Source organism: Oryctolagus cuniculus, chromosome 6 (assembly GCF_964237555.1).
Source record: "Oryctolagus cuniculus chromosome 6, mOryCun1.1, whole genome shotgun sequence".
In the NCBI taxonomy this organism is placed as follows: domain Eukaryota; kingdom Metazoa; phylum Chordata; class Mammalia; order Lagomorpha; family Leporidae; genus Oryctolagus; species Oryctolagus cuniculus.
In genome coordinates, this window is record NC_091437.1 from 159751611 (window position 1) to 159769772 (window position 18162).

Genomic DNA, 18162 nt, shown 5'->3' on the forward strand with positions numbered 1-18162 from the left:
GCTCCACAGAGTGCAATACCTTAACACAGAGTGCTCTCACAAAGGCTGAGCTAGACCACACACAGAGGTTCAGAGTGTGGATGGGCCTCTCCTGCTCCTGCCCTTCTCACCACCCTTGCTGCCCCGACACGCCTTATTCTTAGCACCTGTGTACTGAGGTTGTTTGTGGAGAGAGAGTGTGATCAAGCAGACCCCAGGGTCCAACTGCCTGCTAACCATATCGCACCAAGAACAGAATTCAGCCAGCACTCCTGAGACACCAGGGCTTGCCAAGGTCAGGTGGCTTACCACATTCAGGCAGAAATTATAAGAGAAAGCCTGCCTATGTCAGATTTCAGTAATTCCAGCTCCTAGTGAAGAGAGCTTATCAACCATCTCAAACAGGGATGGTTTAGATTGGCAAGTCCTGCAATAGCTGAGAAAGGCTGAGTCAAGATGCACACGTTCTACTCGAAAGAAAAGGGAAAGAAATGTTACTTTCCCCCACAGAAGCCAACAAGAGAGAAAGGTGTTGTAACCTGTTCATCATCCTGGATATGTCTGAAACAGCAGATGATGCTTGGAGATATGATTGTCCTGTTATCAGACCATGCACTGGGTAAATGACTGGAAATGAGCTGGAAAATCAGGTTTGGCTCGAAAGCCAGATCGCTTCTACTCATCCAATGTTCTCTACAAACAAACTGCCTGTTTTTCACTCATATTTCACACCTATTATTAGTTTCTTCCTGTGAAAAAGAGCACCCATGTTCAGAAAAGGCTGTGGGAGTTAGCCTAAGTCACACAGATTATAAATGGCTGCAATGGGCCATTTCCATTCCTCCAATGCTCTCCTCCTCAATTTCCTCAAAATTGGAAGACTATAGTCAATTCTTTCTCAGGGGCTAAAATATAAAATGTAAAAATGTACACATATGGGGCTGGTGCTGTGGCGTAGCAGGTAAAGCCACCGCCTGCAGGCATCCCATGTGGGCGCCAGTTCAAATACCTACTGCTCCACTTCTGATACAGCTCTCTGCTATGGCTTGGGAAAGCAGTACCTTGGGCCCCTGCACCCATGTGGGAGGCCCGGAAGAAGCTCCTAGCTCCTGGCTTCAGATCAGCGCAGCTCCGGCCATTTCGGCCATTGGGGAGTGAACCAGCAGGTGAAAGACCTCTCTCCTCCTCGCTCTGTGTAACTATGACTTTCAAATAAATCTTTTTTAAAAAACTTTTATTTAATGGATATAAATTTCCAAAGTACAGCTTATGGATTACAATGGCTTCCCCCCCCATAACGTCCCTCCCACCCGCAAGCCTCCCCTTTCCCAGTCCCTCTCCCCTTCCATTCACATCAAGATTCATTTTTGATTCTCTTTATATACAGAAGATCAGTTTAGCATACATTAAGTAAAGATTTCAACAGTTTGCTCCCACACAGAAACATAAAGTGAAAAATACTGTTTGAGTACTAGTTATAGCATTAAATCTCAATGTACAGCACACTAAGGACAAAGATCCTACATGAGGAGTAAGTGCACAGTGACTCCTGTTGTTGACTTTACAAATTGACACTCTTGTTTATGGCATCAGTAATCACCCTAGGCTCTTGTCATGAGCTGCCAAGGCTATGGAAGCCCCCTGAGTTCACTGACTCTGATCATCTTAGGCAAGGCCATGGTCAAAGTGGAAGTTCTCTCCTCCCTTCAGAGAAAGGTACCTCCTTCTTTGAAGACCCATTCTTTCCACTGGGATCTCACTCATGGAGATCTTTCATTTAGGTTTTTTTTTTTTTTTCCCCAGAGTGTCTTGGCTTTCCATGCCTGAAATACTCTCATGGGCTTTTCAGCCGGATCCACATGCCTTAAGGGCTGATTCTGAGGCCAGAGTGCTGTTTAGGACATCTTTTTTAAAAAAATGTACACACCACTTTCAACTAAAGATAAGGAAGTTTGAATAGCAATCATCAAAGTTCAAGGTCTGTTGTTGGATTTCACCTGCAGCAAGATTTCATCCAATTAATCACTTGTCATGTACATTTTATTGCTAAGATTTCCTATTAATAGTTTAATAATCTGGAGTGGGCTTGTCAGAGTTCCATTATGTATTCAGTTTCTGGGTAGTGAACAAAGTTATTTCCTACAATATGCTACCCCCGAAAGACAAGCAGTAGCCAACTGACCTGCCAGTCTTGGCTCTTTGCAGATGCAACTTAACACAACTGATTGAATTCTAGCTCAGCTCATTCCTTAGGCTAATGGGTAGTGGGTGTAAGAACTGTTTAACCCTATTATCTCTTCCTGTTACTTAATGTACTTGCCTGTTGAGCTGTGTGCTGTGGCCTGTGAAATCCACAAAGCTGTTGGACTGTCAGCTGGGAGTCACAGGAAGCACAGAGAAGTAATCCTTAGGAAATATCTGGAGAAAGGCATTCCCTAGACAGTGTGAAGAACCGAATGAACGCCTTAGCTCCATGGGGCCTGTCATTTACTGCACAGTGCACAACTACAGCTGCGTTATCAGATGATTAGTAAAATTAAAAAAACTTTTAATAGCAGAAATGATCCCCAAAGCTAAAGGGTACATACAAGGAAATTTAAATTCAATCTAACTTTCTTTTTTCCCTCCAGAGGCTTGGTGGTAAACATGTGGCACAAAAGCATTTGTCAACAATTCCCATCCACCATCCACCACTGGGCTGATAAAGAAATCACTGACCATGCGAAAGCCAAAGAATTCAGAGCTGCTCAAGCCTCTGCAAGGGTGTCAAAGGTCAGAATTGTTTGCAAAGAAACCATGCTGGAAAATAGTGATTCTGCACCTACAGCTGAAGTTAAACTGAATCCATGCAGTGTGACTTTTCATCAAGCTCAAATGAATTTCAGTCCTGTTTGACCCTGTATTTTCTTGCAAATAAATGTATGAAAAGGAAAGAAATAACTGCTAATGTGCAACTTCCATCAAAAGAAGAACTTTTCAAACCCTTAAAAGATGAAATCATAAACAAAGTCAGTTAATTCCAATCATAGTTCACTTTTTTTTTTTTTTTTTGGACAGGCAGAGTGGACAGTGAGAGAGAGAGAGACAGAAAGGTCTTCCTTTTGCCGTTGGTTCACCCTCCAATGGCCGCCACGGCCAGCGCACTGCCGCCGGCGCACCGCGCTGGTTCGATGGCAGGAGCCAGGTACTTATCCTGGTCTCCCATGGGGTGCAGGGCCCAAGCACTTGGGCCATCCTCCGCTGCACTACCTGGCCACAGCAGAGGGCTGGCCTGGAAGAGGGGCAATCAGGACAGAATCCGGCGCCCCGACTGGGACTAGAACCAAGTGTGCCGGCACCGCAAGGCAGAGGATTAGCCTAGTGAGCCGCGGCGCCAGCCGTAGTTCACTTCTTTATCCAAACTAGAAATCAAAGGAGAACTTCAGAAGTTCATTTCTTCAAAGATAAAATGTCTAATATTGTTTATTGTGAATGCTATCGTATATTCAGTGTAAATTCAACACTGCAGATAAAATGATTTTTTGATGACAGAAATACAAATGCTTTTGAAATACAGACCTGTGTAAAAATAAATTAAAAGCATGTTATAGCAAAAATTAAACAAAAAACAAAGGAAAAGGAAGGAAGAAAGGGAAGTATCATTATGTACTTAGAATTGTATCTTATATCTTTGAAATACAAGAAAACTGTTCCCTGTATATTAGTAAAAAGATAGATCATAGAAAAATGTAAAACATTTAAGAACTATGAGGCAGAAATATATTTTGGCTTGGCTACAGATTCACATAATTAAAAAATGCTATTCAAACAAGTGAGGTAGAATTACCAACACTTTAGATAGCCAGGAAGGGAGGGAGGGAGGGAGGGAGGGAAGGAGGAGGCTTGGATGGATAGAGAGATGTTTGGATATATGGACAGATGGACAGGTAGGTAGACAGACACTGCTTAACAATGATCCACCCTAAACCTGAGAAATGTTAAATAACTATTTTCTAACTGAGTCTCTTAGAGTAGGTTACAACTTTAATTATGCACAAGTTTTCTAAAATGTGTTATCAATTCCTTCAAAATTGACTTGGAATTTGTTATTCAAAATGTTAAAAATAGCATAAGCATCTGAAGTTTAAAAGCAAATTGCCATTACTGAAAGCAAAGCCAGCAAACAGGAAAAATGTAACATGTATGCTTGCAAAGGCAAGAAAAGAACTGAAAAATAAATAAGAAAAGTCCAAAGGTCATACCATATTCCACCTTGAAATGTCATAGTTGTTTAACTTGGGGAAAAATCATTTTGATGTAACTTATCTTCTGAATCAGAAGCACTATACATCGGTAGTGCTAACTAAAATGAAATTAGATTGAGAAAGCCTATAGGCTGGCACCGCGGCTCACTTGGCTAAGCCTCCACCTGTGGCACTGGAACTCCGGGTTCTAGTCCCGGTTGGGGCGCCGGATTCTGTCCCGGTTGCTCCTCTTCCAGGCCAGCTCTCTGCTGTGGCCCGGGAAGGCAGTGGAGGATGGCCCAAGTGCTTGGGGCCTGCACCCCATGGGAGACCAGGAGAAGCACCTGGCTCCTGCCTTCAGATCAGCGCAGCGCCAGCTGCAGCAGCCATTTGGGGAGTGAACCAATGGAAGGAAGACCTTTCTCTTTGTCTCTCTCTCTCTCTCTCTCTCTCTCACTGTCTAACTCTGCCTGTCAAAAAAAATATTAAAAAAAAGAAAAAGCCTATAACTGTGCAGCTTCTAAATTTAGTAAAATGTTCAAGAATAAAAATGTAAACAGCTTATTTGCTATATTTTGTTACAAAATATATGCATCAGGAAAAATACACATGGAAGCAAAACATTTGTACTGGTAAAAATATTTAGGCCAACATTTTTACATATTTCAAGGTAAAAGGGGAATGGACAAGATTCTTCATTTGGCACAATTTATGCTAACTGGAGTATCTTTTGATAGTAAGAGGGTTTCCTCTGTGGGGAGCAACCCGGACTAGACTGAGTTACTGGAATTAAGACCTATTCTATGCATCTGCTCTCCCACAATATGGCGCTGGGAGAGAAGAAAACAGCTTCTACACAGCTGCCTCCAGTTCAGCCAATAAACTGTAGGACTTGCTCCTGATTGGAGGAGAGCAGCGTACTCGGCGTGTGGGCAGCCGAGTTAGGATTGGCGGAGGAGGACTATAAAGGAGGAGAGAGACGGCATGCACCAGGAACATCTAAGGGGAACATCTAAGGGAACACCTGTGCAGCCCCCGAGAGAGCCGGCCAGCGGTGTGCCGCTCCCCTGCGGAAGTGGGGAATGTGGCAGGGGGAACCGCCCTTCCACGGAGGTGGAAGGGACAGTAGCCAACCCGGGAAGAACCAGCAGCAAACCCAGGAAGGGCCGAGCAGACGAAAGAACAGCGCAGGGTCCTGTGTCGTTCCTCCACGAAGAGGGGGAGCGACATTCCTCAATTAAAATTACAATTTACTGAAATTAATCCATTTTCAAGCGCTCACAACTGCAAATTTGTTATCCTTTAGAATGTATCTTTGATAGAGATCAGAGAATTTTATGAAAAAAAATTAATGCTGTTAAAATATCAGTGATTTTCCTTCAGAAAATATCCATGATTCTGAATTAAAATTAGATACAGGTATGCATCTGATTAAAGTTGTATGCTGGAGCTGGGGCTGGCGCTGTGGTGTAGCAGGTAAAGCCACTGTCTGCAGTGTCAGCATCCCACACGGGTGCTGGTTCAATACCCAGCTGCTCTGCTTCCCATCCAGCTCTCTGCTATGGCCTGAGAAAGCAGTAGAGGATGCCCCAAGTCCTTAGGCTCCTGCACCCACGTGGGAGACCTGCAGAAGGCTCCTGGCTCCTGGCTTCAAATTGGCCCAGCTCATTCTGTTGTAGCCATTTGGGTGGTTCACTCCCCACATGGATTCAATGGCTAGGTCAGGCCAAAGCCAAGAGCCAGGTCTCCCACATAGGTGCAGGGACCCAAGTATTTGGACAATCTTGCTGCTTTCCCAGGCACATTAAAAAGGAGCTGAATCAGAAGTGATGTAGCCAGGACATGAACCAGCGCCCATATGGGATACTGGCATTGTAGGTGACAGCTTTACTCACCATGCCACAATGCCAGCCCTGGTATATCATTCTTAACCATTTGTTTGACAAAAATACAAAGCAAAGTTTGACAAAACTATATTTGCAGCAATATTGATACATGGGGGCATTTCTTTTTTGGTATTGTTTTTGGATTTTTTTTTTTTAGTTTGACATCTGACATATAAATCTTTCTCTAACTATAATGTAAATTTAAAATGTGTTATCTCCAATATTATATAGAGAGAGAGTAGAGAGAGAGAGATAAAGGAAGGGAAAGGTCATTATATTCTTAGAATTGTTAGAATTCTTAGAATTGTATCTATGAACTAAATTAAATCTATTCTCTTCATATTAATATTATATTGAGATTTGTGATGTGTTAACTATCATGCACTTGATGGACCCTGAGAATATAATGTGTTAATAAATTCCTAAAAATAAAATGAATGCAATTTTTAAAGGGAATTTAGGTTCTGAAAGCTTTGGCATAACACTTTCTAAAAGAAGTGTATGTGAGTCTGTGTTCTTACATACACGAGGGTACTTAAAAATCAAGGAAATCAAAAGATGTTTATTTTGGCAGAGAATTTTGAAATCCACAGAATAAGATTTTGTAACTTTTTCAAGCCTCATATGCACAGGTTGAAACACATTTGCACCAAAATATACTCTTAATTGAATTTTCCATAAACTCTTTAAATATCCTTGAATATGTGATGTATGTTTATTGTATATACTTTTAAATGTCTTTTCATTCTCAAAAGCCCTGTAGTTTAGATGATAAAGTGTTAGAATCCTAAAATATTCTTAACATATTTGTCCTTTGGGAATATTTCCAAGACTGTAGAATATGAAATTTCATCTCTTTCTGTGCTTTGTTTTAGAGGAAGGCAGGAAGTTCTCAAGTCAGGCAGACTGTGTTTTTCCACTAACAAGTGTTTGTGTCTTAGTTAAGTTCCTTTTGCCAGGAACAACTCTCTAATTAATCTTCAGAGCCTAACTCCGTTTTTGGTACCAATCATGTGACGTTTATTGAAAAGGTTAGTGTAAAGGTAATCAGTAGGAGGGAATTTGATCTTTGCTAAGTAATGGGAAATATCAGAGAGAGAGAGCGAGCGCACAAATAAAATAATCCACATGATGAATTATGATGGCTTGATATCTAGATAAGGTCTCAACAGATGCTGGGGCTTGTAATTATTACTACTGTAAGATTACTGTTTGCACACTCTGTGTGATGAAGCAGATGAGCAATTGTTAGTATTCAAATAGTATCTTTACTGATGTTACTGAAAATCTGGATTCTCGACCTGTAAGAAAAGATACTAGGGATTCCAATTCAATCCCATCAAGGTGGCATGTACCAATGCCATCTCACTAGTCCAAGTGATCAATTTCAGTTCACAATTGATCATAATGAAAGGACTAAGAGTCAAAGGGAGCACATAAACAAGTCTAGTACCTGCTAACACTAACCAATGGAATAAATAAAGGGGAGAGTGATCCAACATGGGAAGTGAGATACTCAGCAGACTCATAGAATGGCAGATGTCCTAAATAGCACTCTGGCCTCAGAATCAGCCCTAAAGGCATTCCAATCTGGCTGAAAAGCCCATGAGAGTATTTCAGGCATGGAAAGCCAAGACACTCTGGCAAAAGATCTCTGCGAGTGAGATCCCAGTGGAAAGAACAGGTCTTCAAAGAAGGAGGTACCTTTCTCTGAAGGGAGGAGAGAACCTCCACTTTGACTATGACCTTGTCTAAACAAGATAAGAGTCGGAGAACTCAGAGGGCTTCCATAGCCTTGGAAACTCATGACCGGAGCATAGGGAGACTACTGATGCCATAGACAGGAGTGTCAATTGGTAAAGTCAACAACAGGAGTCACTGTGCACTTACTCCTCATGTAAGATCTCTACTTGATGTGCTGTGTATTGAGATTTAATGCTATAACGAGTACTCAAACAATATATTTCACTTTGTGTTTCGATGGGGGTGCAAACTGTTGAAATCTTTACTTAATGCATACTAAACTGATCCTCTGTAAAAAAAAAAAAAAAAAAAAAAAAAGAAAGAAAGAAAGAAATTATCAACTCCCAACTTGACTCTCACTGGGATTAAACATGACAATAGGTCTGATCTGATTTCATCATCATTTAAAAAAAAAATCATCTATTATTTCTCACTTTATGTTTCTGTGTGAGAGCAAACTGTTGAAATCCTTACTTAATGTATACTAAGCTGATCTTCTGTATATTAAGATAATCGAAAATGAATCTTGATGTGAATGGAAGGGGAGAGGGAGTGGGAAAGGGGAGGGTAGTGGGTGGGAGGGACGGTATGTGGGGGAAGCCATTGTAATCCATAAATCGTACTTTGGAAATTTATATTCATTAAATAAAAGTTAAAAAAAAAAAAACAAATATAGAAACCTAAAAAAAAAAAAAAGAAAGAAAAGATACTAGTAAATGCAGAAATTTAAGTAAAAATTCTGAAGTCTGGATTATAAATCAAAACCATCAGCATGTATTCGTCTTGTGTTTTATTTTCTATCCCTATCCTCTGAAAAGGTATAGATGCAATCACCCACGCGTGGCAAGCAGCATCCTTGGTACACAGCCTATGATATTCAAATACCATATCTCGGCCGGCGCCGTGGCTCAATAGGCTAATCCTCTGCCTGTGGCACCAGCACACTGGGTTCTAGTCCCTGTCGGGGCACCTGATTCTGTCCCAGTTACCCCTCTTCCAGTCCAGCTCTCTGCTGTGGCCTGGGAGGGCAGTGGAGGATGGCCCAAGTCCTTGGGCCCTGCACCTGCATGGGAGACCAGGAGAAGCATCTGGCTCCTGGCTTTGGATCAGTGTAGTGCGACGACCGCAGTGGCCATTGGAGGGTGAACCAACGATAAAGGAAGACCTTTCTGTCTCTCTCTCATACTGTCCACTCTGCCTGTCAAAAATAAAAAAAAAAAAAATACCATTTCTCACTCACTGCACACAGAGCTCCATGGAAATGTCCAAGATGAGCTTTGAGTACATTTGAAACGGGAGAACAAGAAAGTCATCCAATTACTTCAGTGATCAATGTCGAAAGGACACAGGATCAATTCGCAGTGGTTCCCAGGGGCTAAAGACAGGGCAATTTGAGCAACAGGAAGGAAGACCAGTGGAGGGAGACCTCCCATGTGATTATATTCTTGAAATTACAATGACACAAGATGAAAATCTTACTTGACTGCATGTCGATAAATGCCAATGATCAATTCATAACTTGAAAATGAGAAAGAAAAATAACCCTGGAAGCCCCAGTGCTTACTCTCCCCTTCCATTGATATCCCCATAACTCTGAAGAATATTTTGGGGTATCAACTTGAGACAAATCAGACATCTCAATGCTTTACTGCTACTTCTCTAGAAACTGCTCTTCCATGATGCAACAGATGGGCAAACCTCCCCATAGGAAGGAGGAAGAATCTCAGCACAACAGAAAATCTGAGGCAAAGAACCACTTCAGTTAATACATCAAACTCTCATTCCAGTGCAGAAGGAAGTAATAATCAGACCACAGTGCTATTATACTACTAAGCTAACTCCTGCAAAACATTCCTATCGTTAGCATTTAATAAACTGTCATTGTTATCACAACGTCTACATGTGGACAGTGTTATATTAAACGTAAACCAAAATCTTTACTTTATGCTAAGTGTTATCTACATGAGACTGACATGAGTTGCCAATTGCACCTAGAAGGATGTTAGGAAACAGCAGACAGACAGGAAGTTGAAAATCTTTGAGTACCTGAGGTGGAGAAACTAGCGAAGCTCAAGACAGTGAGGTCTGGGTCACGGCTTGCATCACTGCTGTCAGGTGCAATGAATGCCAGGACACAGGAGCATCCCAGATAAGAAAGGCAGGGAAATCTGTATCCAGTTCTCTGGGCAGAGTTGCACCAGGATCTTTGCAAAGCTCAAGAGTGAAGGCATTCTATGGCATTCTATCCCACGGTCTTAGCACTCCAAGCCGATTAACATGCTATGGAGGAAGAACCCAGGCAGGCGTCCCTGCGTGTGAATCTAGCAGCCTGGTGTAACTGAGACAAGCCCCACAGCCAGAGTCTCTGGCTCCACATGGAGGAGTTATGTACCCTCAGGAGGGTTACCTCGCCTCTTCCCTTCCATTTGTTCAAGAAAATAGGAGGCCGGCGCCACGGCTCACTAGGCTAATCCTCCGCCTTGTGGCGCCGGCACACCGGGTTCTAGTCCCTGTCGGGGCACCAGATTCTGTCCCGGTTGCCCCTCTTCCAGGTCAGCTCTCTGCTGTGGCCAGGGAGTGCAGTGGAGGATGGCCCAAGTGCTTGAGCCCTGCACCCAATGGGAGACCAGGATAAGTACCTGGCTCCTGCCATCAGATCAGCGTGGTGCGCCCGCCGCAGCGCGCCGGCTGCGGCAGCCATTGGAGGGTGAACCAACGGCAAAGGAAGACCTTTCTCTCTGTCTGTCTCTCTCACTGTCCACTCTGCCTGTCAAAAAAAAAAAAAAAAAAAAAAAAAAGAAAAGAAAAGAAAGAAAGAAAGAAAATAGGAAAAGAAGTAGGGGCAATGCAGGTGAGATGCCTTTATCTTCACATCTGGTTTTCAAGGAAAAAACTTTCCCTATATTGCCTGGCCTCTTACCCCATCCCTCCTTCCTGTCAAAGAATGGGTGAGTTACCTGGTTGGTATGTGTAGAAGTTTCCATCTGTTGAAAAAGGAAACGTAACAACAGACACCACAGAAAGAAAAAGAATCATCAGAAATTACTACAAGGACTTGTATACCAGCAAACAGGGAAATCTATCAGAAATGGATAGATTCCTGGACACATGCAACCTGCCTAAATTGAACCAGGAAGACATTGAAAACCTAAACAGACCCATAACTGAGACAGAAATTGAAACAGTAATAAAGGCCCTCCCAACAAAGAAAAGCCCAGGACCAGATGGATTCACTGCTGAATTCTACCAGACATTTAAAGAAGAACTGACTCCAATTCTTCTCAAACTATTCAGAACAATCGAAGAAGAGGGAATCCTCCCAAATTCTTTCTATGAAGCCAGCATCACCTTAATCCCTAAGCCGGAAAAAGATGCAGCACTGAAAGAGAATTACAGACCAATTTCCCTGATGAACATAGATGCAAAAATCCTCAATAAAATTCTCGCCAATAGAATGCAACAACACATCAGAAAGATCATCCACCCAGACCAAGTGGGATTTATCCCTGGTATGCAGGGATGGTTCAATGTGCGCAAGACAATCAATGTGATACACCACATTAATAGACTGCAGAAGAAAAACCATATGATTATCTCAATAGATGCCGAGAAAGCATTTGATAAAATACAACACCCTTTCATGACGAAAACTCTAAGCAAATTGGGTTTGGAAGGAACATTCCTCAATACAATCAAAGCAATCTATGAAAAACCCACAGCCAACATCCTATTGAATGGGGAAAAGTTGGAAGCATTTCCACTGAGATCTGGGACCAGACAGGGATGTCCACTCTCACCACTGCTATTCAATATAGTTCTGGAGGTTCTAGCCAGAGCTATTAGGCAAGAAAATGAAATTAAAGGGATACAAATTGGGAAGGAAGAACTCAAACTATCCCTCTTTGCGGATGACATGATTCTTTATTTAGGGGACCCAAAGAACTCTACTAAGAGACTATTGGAACTCATAGAAGATTTTGGCAAAGTAGCAGGGTATAAAATCAATGCACAAAAATCAACAGCCTTTGTATACACAGACAATGCCATGGCTGAGGAAGAACTTCTAAGATCAATCCCATTCACAATAGCTACAAAAACAATCAAATACCTTGGAATAAACTTAACCAAGGACGTTAAAGATCTCTACGATGAAAATTACAAAACCTTAAAGAAAGAAATAGAAGAGGATACCAAGAAATGGAAAAATCTTCCATGCTCATGGATTGGAAGAATCAATATCATCAAAATGTCCATTCTCCCAAAAGCAATTTATAGATTCAATGCAATACCAATCAAGATACCGAAGACCTTCTTCTCAGATCTGGAAAAAATGGTGCTGAAATTCATATGGAGGCACAAGAGACCTCGAATAGCTAAAGCAATCTTGTACAACAAAAACAAAGCTGGAGGCATCACAATACCAGATTTCAGGACATACTACAGGGCAGTTATAATCAAAACAGCATGGTACTGGTACAGAAACAGATGGATAGACCAATGGAACAGAATTGAAACACCAGAAATCAACCCAAACATCTATAGCCAACTTATATTTGATCAAGGATCTAAAACTAATTCCTGGAGCAAGGACAGTGTATTCAATAAATGGTGCTGGGAAAATTGGATTTCCACGTGCAGAATCATGAAGCAAGACCCCTACCTTACACCTTACACAAAAATCCACTCAACATGGATTAAAGACCTAAATCTACGACCTGACACCATCAAGTTACTAGAGAACATTGGAGAAACCCTTCAAGATATTGGCACAGGCAAAGAATTTCTGGAAAAGACCCAGGAGGCACAGGCAGTCAAAGCCAAAATCAACTATTGGGATTGCATCAAATTGAGAAGTTTCTGTACTGCAAAAGAAACAGTCAGGAGAGTGAAGAGACAACCGACAGAATGGGAAAAAATATTTGCAAACTATGCAACAGATAAAGGGTTAATAACCAGAATCTACAAAGAGATCAAGAAACTCCACAAAAACAAAACCAACAACCCAATTAAGAGATGGGCCAAGGACCTCAATAGACACTTTTCAAAAGAGGAAATCCAAATGGCCAACAGACACATGAAAAAATGTTCAAGGTCATTAGCAATCAGGGAAATGCAAATCAAAACCACAATGAGGTTTCACCTCACCCCGGTTAGAATGGCTCACATGCAGAAATCTACCAACAACAGATGCTGGCGAGGATGTGGGGAAAAGGGACACTAACCCACTGTTGGTGGGAATGCAAACTGGTCAAGCCACTATGGAAGTCAGTCTGGAGATTCCTCAGAAACCTGAAGATAACCCTACCGTTCGACCCAGCCATCCCACTCCTTGGAATTTACCCAAAGGAATTTAAATTGGCAAACAAAAAAGCGGTCTGCACCCTAATGTTTATTGCAGCTCAATTCACAATAGCTAAGACCTGGAACCAACCTAAATGCCCATCAACGGTAGACTGGATAAAGAAATTATGGGATATGTACTCTTTAGAATACTATACCACGGTAAGAAACAACGAAGTCCAGTCATTTGCAACAAAATGGAGGAATCTGGAACACATCATGCTGAGTGAAATAAGCCAGTCCCAAAGGGACAAATACCATATGTTCTCCCTGATCGGTGACAACTGACTGAACACCAAAAAAAGGAAACCTCCTGAAGTGAAATGGACACTATGAGAAACAGTGACTTGATCAGCATGGCCCTGACTGTTGGTGGGCAACTTGGTACGTTGTCCCTCTTAGTAGTTTTTTTGTCTGTTCTGCTTGGTATGACTGGTTTAATTCTGTAGTTAATACACACTTATTCTTAAGTGTTGAAAATTAACTGAAATGTGATCCCTGTTAAACATAAGAGTGGGAATAAGAGAGGGAAGAGATGTATAATTTGGGACATGCTCAAGCTGACTTGCCCCAAATGGTAGAGTTAGAAACATACCAGGGGACTGCAATTTAATCCCATCAAGGTGGCATGTACCAATGCCATCTCACTATTCCAAGTGATCAATTTCAGTTCACAATTGATCATAATGAAAGGACTAAGAGTCAAAGGGAGCACATAAACAAGTCTAATACCTGCTAACACTAACCGATAGAATAAATAAAGGGGAGAGTGATCCAACATGGGAATTGAGATACTCAGCAGACTCATAGAATGGCAGATGTCCTAAATAGCACTCTGGCCTCAGAATCAGCCCTAAAGGCATTCCAATCTGGCTGAAAAGCCCATGAGAGTATTTCAGGCATGGAAAGCCAAGACACTCTGGCAAAAGATCTCTGTGAGTGAGATCCCAGTGGAAAGAACAGGTCTTCAAAGAAGGAGGTACCTTTCTCTGAAGGGAGGAGAGAACCTCCACTTTGACTATGACCTTGTCTAAACAAGATAAGAGTCAGAGAACTCAGAGGGCTTCCATAGCCTTGGAAACTCATGACTGGAGCATAGGGAGATTACTGATGCCATAGACAGGAGTGTCAATTGGTAAAGTCAACAACAGGAGTCACTGTGCACTTACTCCTCATGTAGGATCTCTGTCCTTAATGTGCAGTGCATTGAGATTTAATGCTATAACGAGTACTCAAACAATATAATTCACTTTGTGTTTCTATGGGGGTGCAAACTGTTGAAATCTTTACTTAATGCATACTAAACTGATCCTCTGTTAAAAAAAAAAAAAAAAGAAATTATCAATTCCCAACTTGACTCTCACTGGGATTAAACATGACAATAGGTTTGATCTGATTTCATCATCATTTAAAAAAAATCATTTATTATTTTTCACTCTATGTTTCTGTGTGGGAGCAAACTGTTGAAATCCTTACTTAATGTATACTAAGCTGATCTTCTGTATATTAAGATAATCGAAAATGAATCTTGATGTGAATGGAAGGGGAGAGGGAGTGGGAAAGGGGAGGGTTGTGGGTGGGAGGGACGGTATGGGGGGGAAGCCATTGTAATCCATAAGTCGTACTTTGGAAATTTATATTCATTAAATAAAAGTTAAAAAAAATCCTCAAAAAATTGTAATACATATGTATTTATTATGAGTTTTAATTATTAAATATATATGTATGTACATAAAAAAAAGAAGTTTCCATCTGTCTTTAGCTTCTACCTCTCCTAAGTAAAAGGATATCATTTTGTCGCAGACCCAAATATCCATTGAACGGGCTTTTCCAAGGTCTAACTTTGAAGCAAGAGCATTCAAAATTGCAACTTTACCACTCATGTAAGCCTTGTTCTCCAACTCAGTTTACATCAGCATCTTAGCTAACCCTTTTACATACTTCCTCCTCTCTGCTTTGCCTCAAACTCCCACAGGAAAGGTACCTCCCTGCTACAATCTCAAGTGATTCCTCAGATAAAGTTGTGAGTGTCCATGGCATATTATACATTCCATAAATGTTTGCTGTTGTAATTGTTAATGGATATTTCACTTCCACAAGTCATATAATATCTTACTCTCTTGACTTTTCTGATTTTTAAAGTAATAGTTATTTATATTAAATAAGAAAATAGTTAAATCTCTTGGCACATGATTGGCCCTTAAAAAACAGTATTGCCTACCTTACTGTAGTTGAAAAGTGTTGAAATTATAAAAGCATGGCAACTCTGTTCTTTAGTATACTAGAAGACAATATGAGTATTGTACAAATATTCCATTATAGGATGGGTCTCCTAAATTGTATGCAATGAGAATCCCTATCCAAGATAATTGACACCCACATGCCTCTCTCTCAAGACACTTGCCAAATGTTCCCTTCTCCACATAGACTTTGCATGGGACCTAAAATCCCACTGAACCATAGCTACCCAGTTTTAACCAGGTATGAGAGAGATCTGTCTGCATATTAGCCTCAGACACGGAGTGGAATTCAAAGACAGGAGATCCACATTCCCAAAATGGTCTTGTCATTTTATAGACCACATGATCTACTCAGTTCGTTTATGTACAAAATGGGAGCTAATAATAACACGAATCACACAGCACTGCACTGAGAAGGATGCAAAAGAATACACATAGAAGTGGTCGGAAAACAAGAATGAGCTACACAAGATCTCTGTGCATAAGGAAATTGTGTTAATCTTGGTTAATGAGGAGTTTAACTCCCTTGTTTGTAGGCCTGCTCATCTGAGGAATCCAAATCTCAAAAAATCAGTATCACCTGTGCCTGTTAAGAAATAAACAATGATGTCTTTGTAGACATCATTTTGCAGACAAAAATGTCTTTTAGTAGAGTCAAAAGGAGACATTATGTTTTCCCTGGTCTGTGGTAACTAATACCAAAAATGCAATGTATAGGAGTGAAATTGACATTTTGAGCTTCAATGATTGTTTATAGCCCTAACAGTGTTTTTTTTTTTCCCCTTCTTCTTACTATTTGTTGAACCCTTTACTTAATGTAGGGTTAATCACATGAGTATAAAGTAAACTGAAAGTACATAATTGTAAAAAATTGAGAGAGGATTCGGAGAGAAAAGAAGAGGAAGGGTGGGAGTATAGGTGGGAGAGAGGGTAGGGTAGGAGGTATCACTATGTTCCCAAATCTGTATACATGAAATTTGTATGCCTTAAATAAAATTTTAAAAAAGAAGATGTTCTAACATTTCTGGAGTTTCATGGCTCTGGGGATATTGTTGACAGCTCATTATTATTATCCCTTATCATTTTCATGCAACATTCAAGGACAGAGAGAAGGGAAATACCATTCAAGACAGAAACAGATGGAAGCTGCTCTTTCCTGCCAAGGGACTGGCCCGACACAGCTCAGGAGTGAAAGACACAGTTATTTATTAACTACCTTGGCATGTGCTTTCTTTGGTGGATCCAAGTGGAGCCTCTGGGCTGAGCCTACATATGAAAGGTGAGGCAGAGAAAGGGAGAACTCGCTCAACATCTGAAAGGGAAGTAAACTTGAGATTCAAAATGGGGAAATAGAAAAACAGATTTCAGAGCCTGAGAAATTAAGAAATGGAGAGAAATGAAAGATGTTTGTGATAGAGGAAAAGAACAGGAGGAAAAGACAGAAGCAGAGAATGTAATTGCATTAGAGACCCAAGAAACCCAACAGCAGAGGGGCAGGAATGGAAAGCAAATATTCCAGGGCCAGATCCTGGACAGTAGATGGGCCCATGGGTCACAATCCTCCACATATTCCAACCCCAGCCAGCTCAGGAGTTGGAGGGGGGAGAGTCAGAAGGGGACTCAGACAACTGCATTTACACCTTAAAGGAAAGAACGTCTCCAGAAGTTGACAACTTCAACCTCTGGAACGTGGGTTTCTGGGCTATCCTGAATCCATTTCTATTCTTTCTCAAACCTGAATTGAGGAGGAAGCACAATGGTTACCAGCTGCACCCACTTCATCCTCCAAGGGAGGAAATGGAGACCCAGAGACATTAGGCAGCTGGAGCAAGGAAGGTAAAGGCACCATGATGATGTCTGCCTGGTGTACTGTTGTCATTATTCTAGTGCAACCTTGATCTCTTCTGTTACATCTCCGTCAAGATCTTCTTGATAGCGTCTCAGGAAGGCACTGAAGATTTGTAGTCATTTCAGCAAAGAGAATAGTTCCATTTTCAAGTGCCAGAAAATTCAATCCTAAAAAATCAACCCTTAATCTCAATTTGCTTTAATTTTGTTAAGTTTATTGATTTACTTGAGAGATTGAGAGAGAAAGAATTCTCTCATCTATTTGGTTGACTCCCCAAATTCCTACAACCACCAGGACTGGGCTGAAGCCGAGAGCCAGGAGTTCAATCCCAGCTACCATATGCATAAGCAGGAACCCAATTGCTTGAGTCATTACCACTGCTTTAGCAGGAAGTTGTAGTCCAAAGCTGGAAACATATATGAAACCCAGTCACTGTTTGGGCTGCAGATGTCTTAACTGGCATCTTATCCCTATAGTACTCAGTATTCTTTCACAGCTACCCCCTCCCAGTCCTCAGCTCTGCAACCAGAGGTAAAATATGAGGAAGGGCATGGCAGGTTCCACCTCCCTCCTTGTTCTATATCCCCCTCCATTCCACCTGTTCCTTAAGTCTTCTCCAGTGTTCAAACAGGAATAGAAGAGGAAGGACCTGCAAGTGTTTTTACTTAGCTTTAATATTTGAGGCTCCCTGTGAATTATGAAATGCTGGGTTATGGAAGAAATAGAGGTGTCCACACTGCTTCTTGTGGAGCAACTTTGTGAGGTAGTGAGCACCCCGAGCCCATCTCACAGAGCAGGCTTGCAAGTTCTCTAGCATTAAGTCAATCCCGGCTTAGGATTCCTCATAGTTGGCTTCCGTTGGAGGACCACACCTCCCACCTCTCTCCAGGGAAGGGAACAAG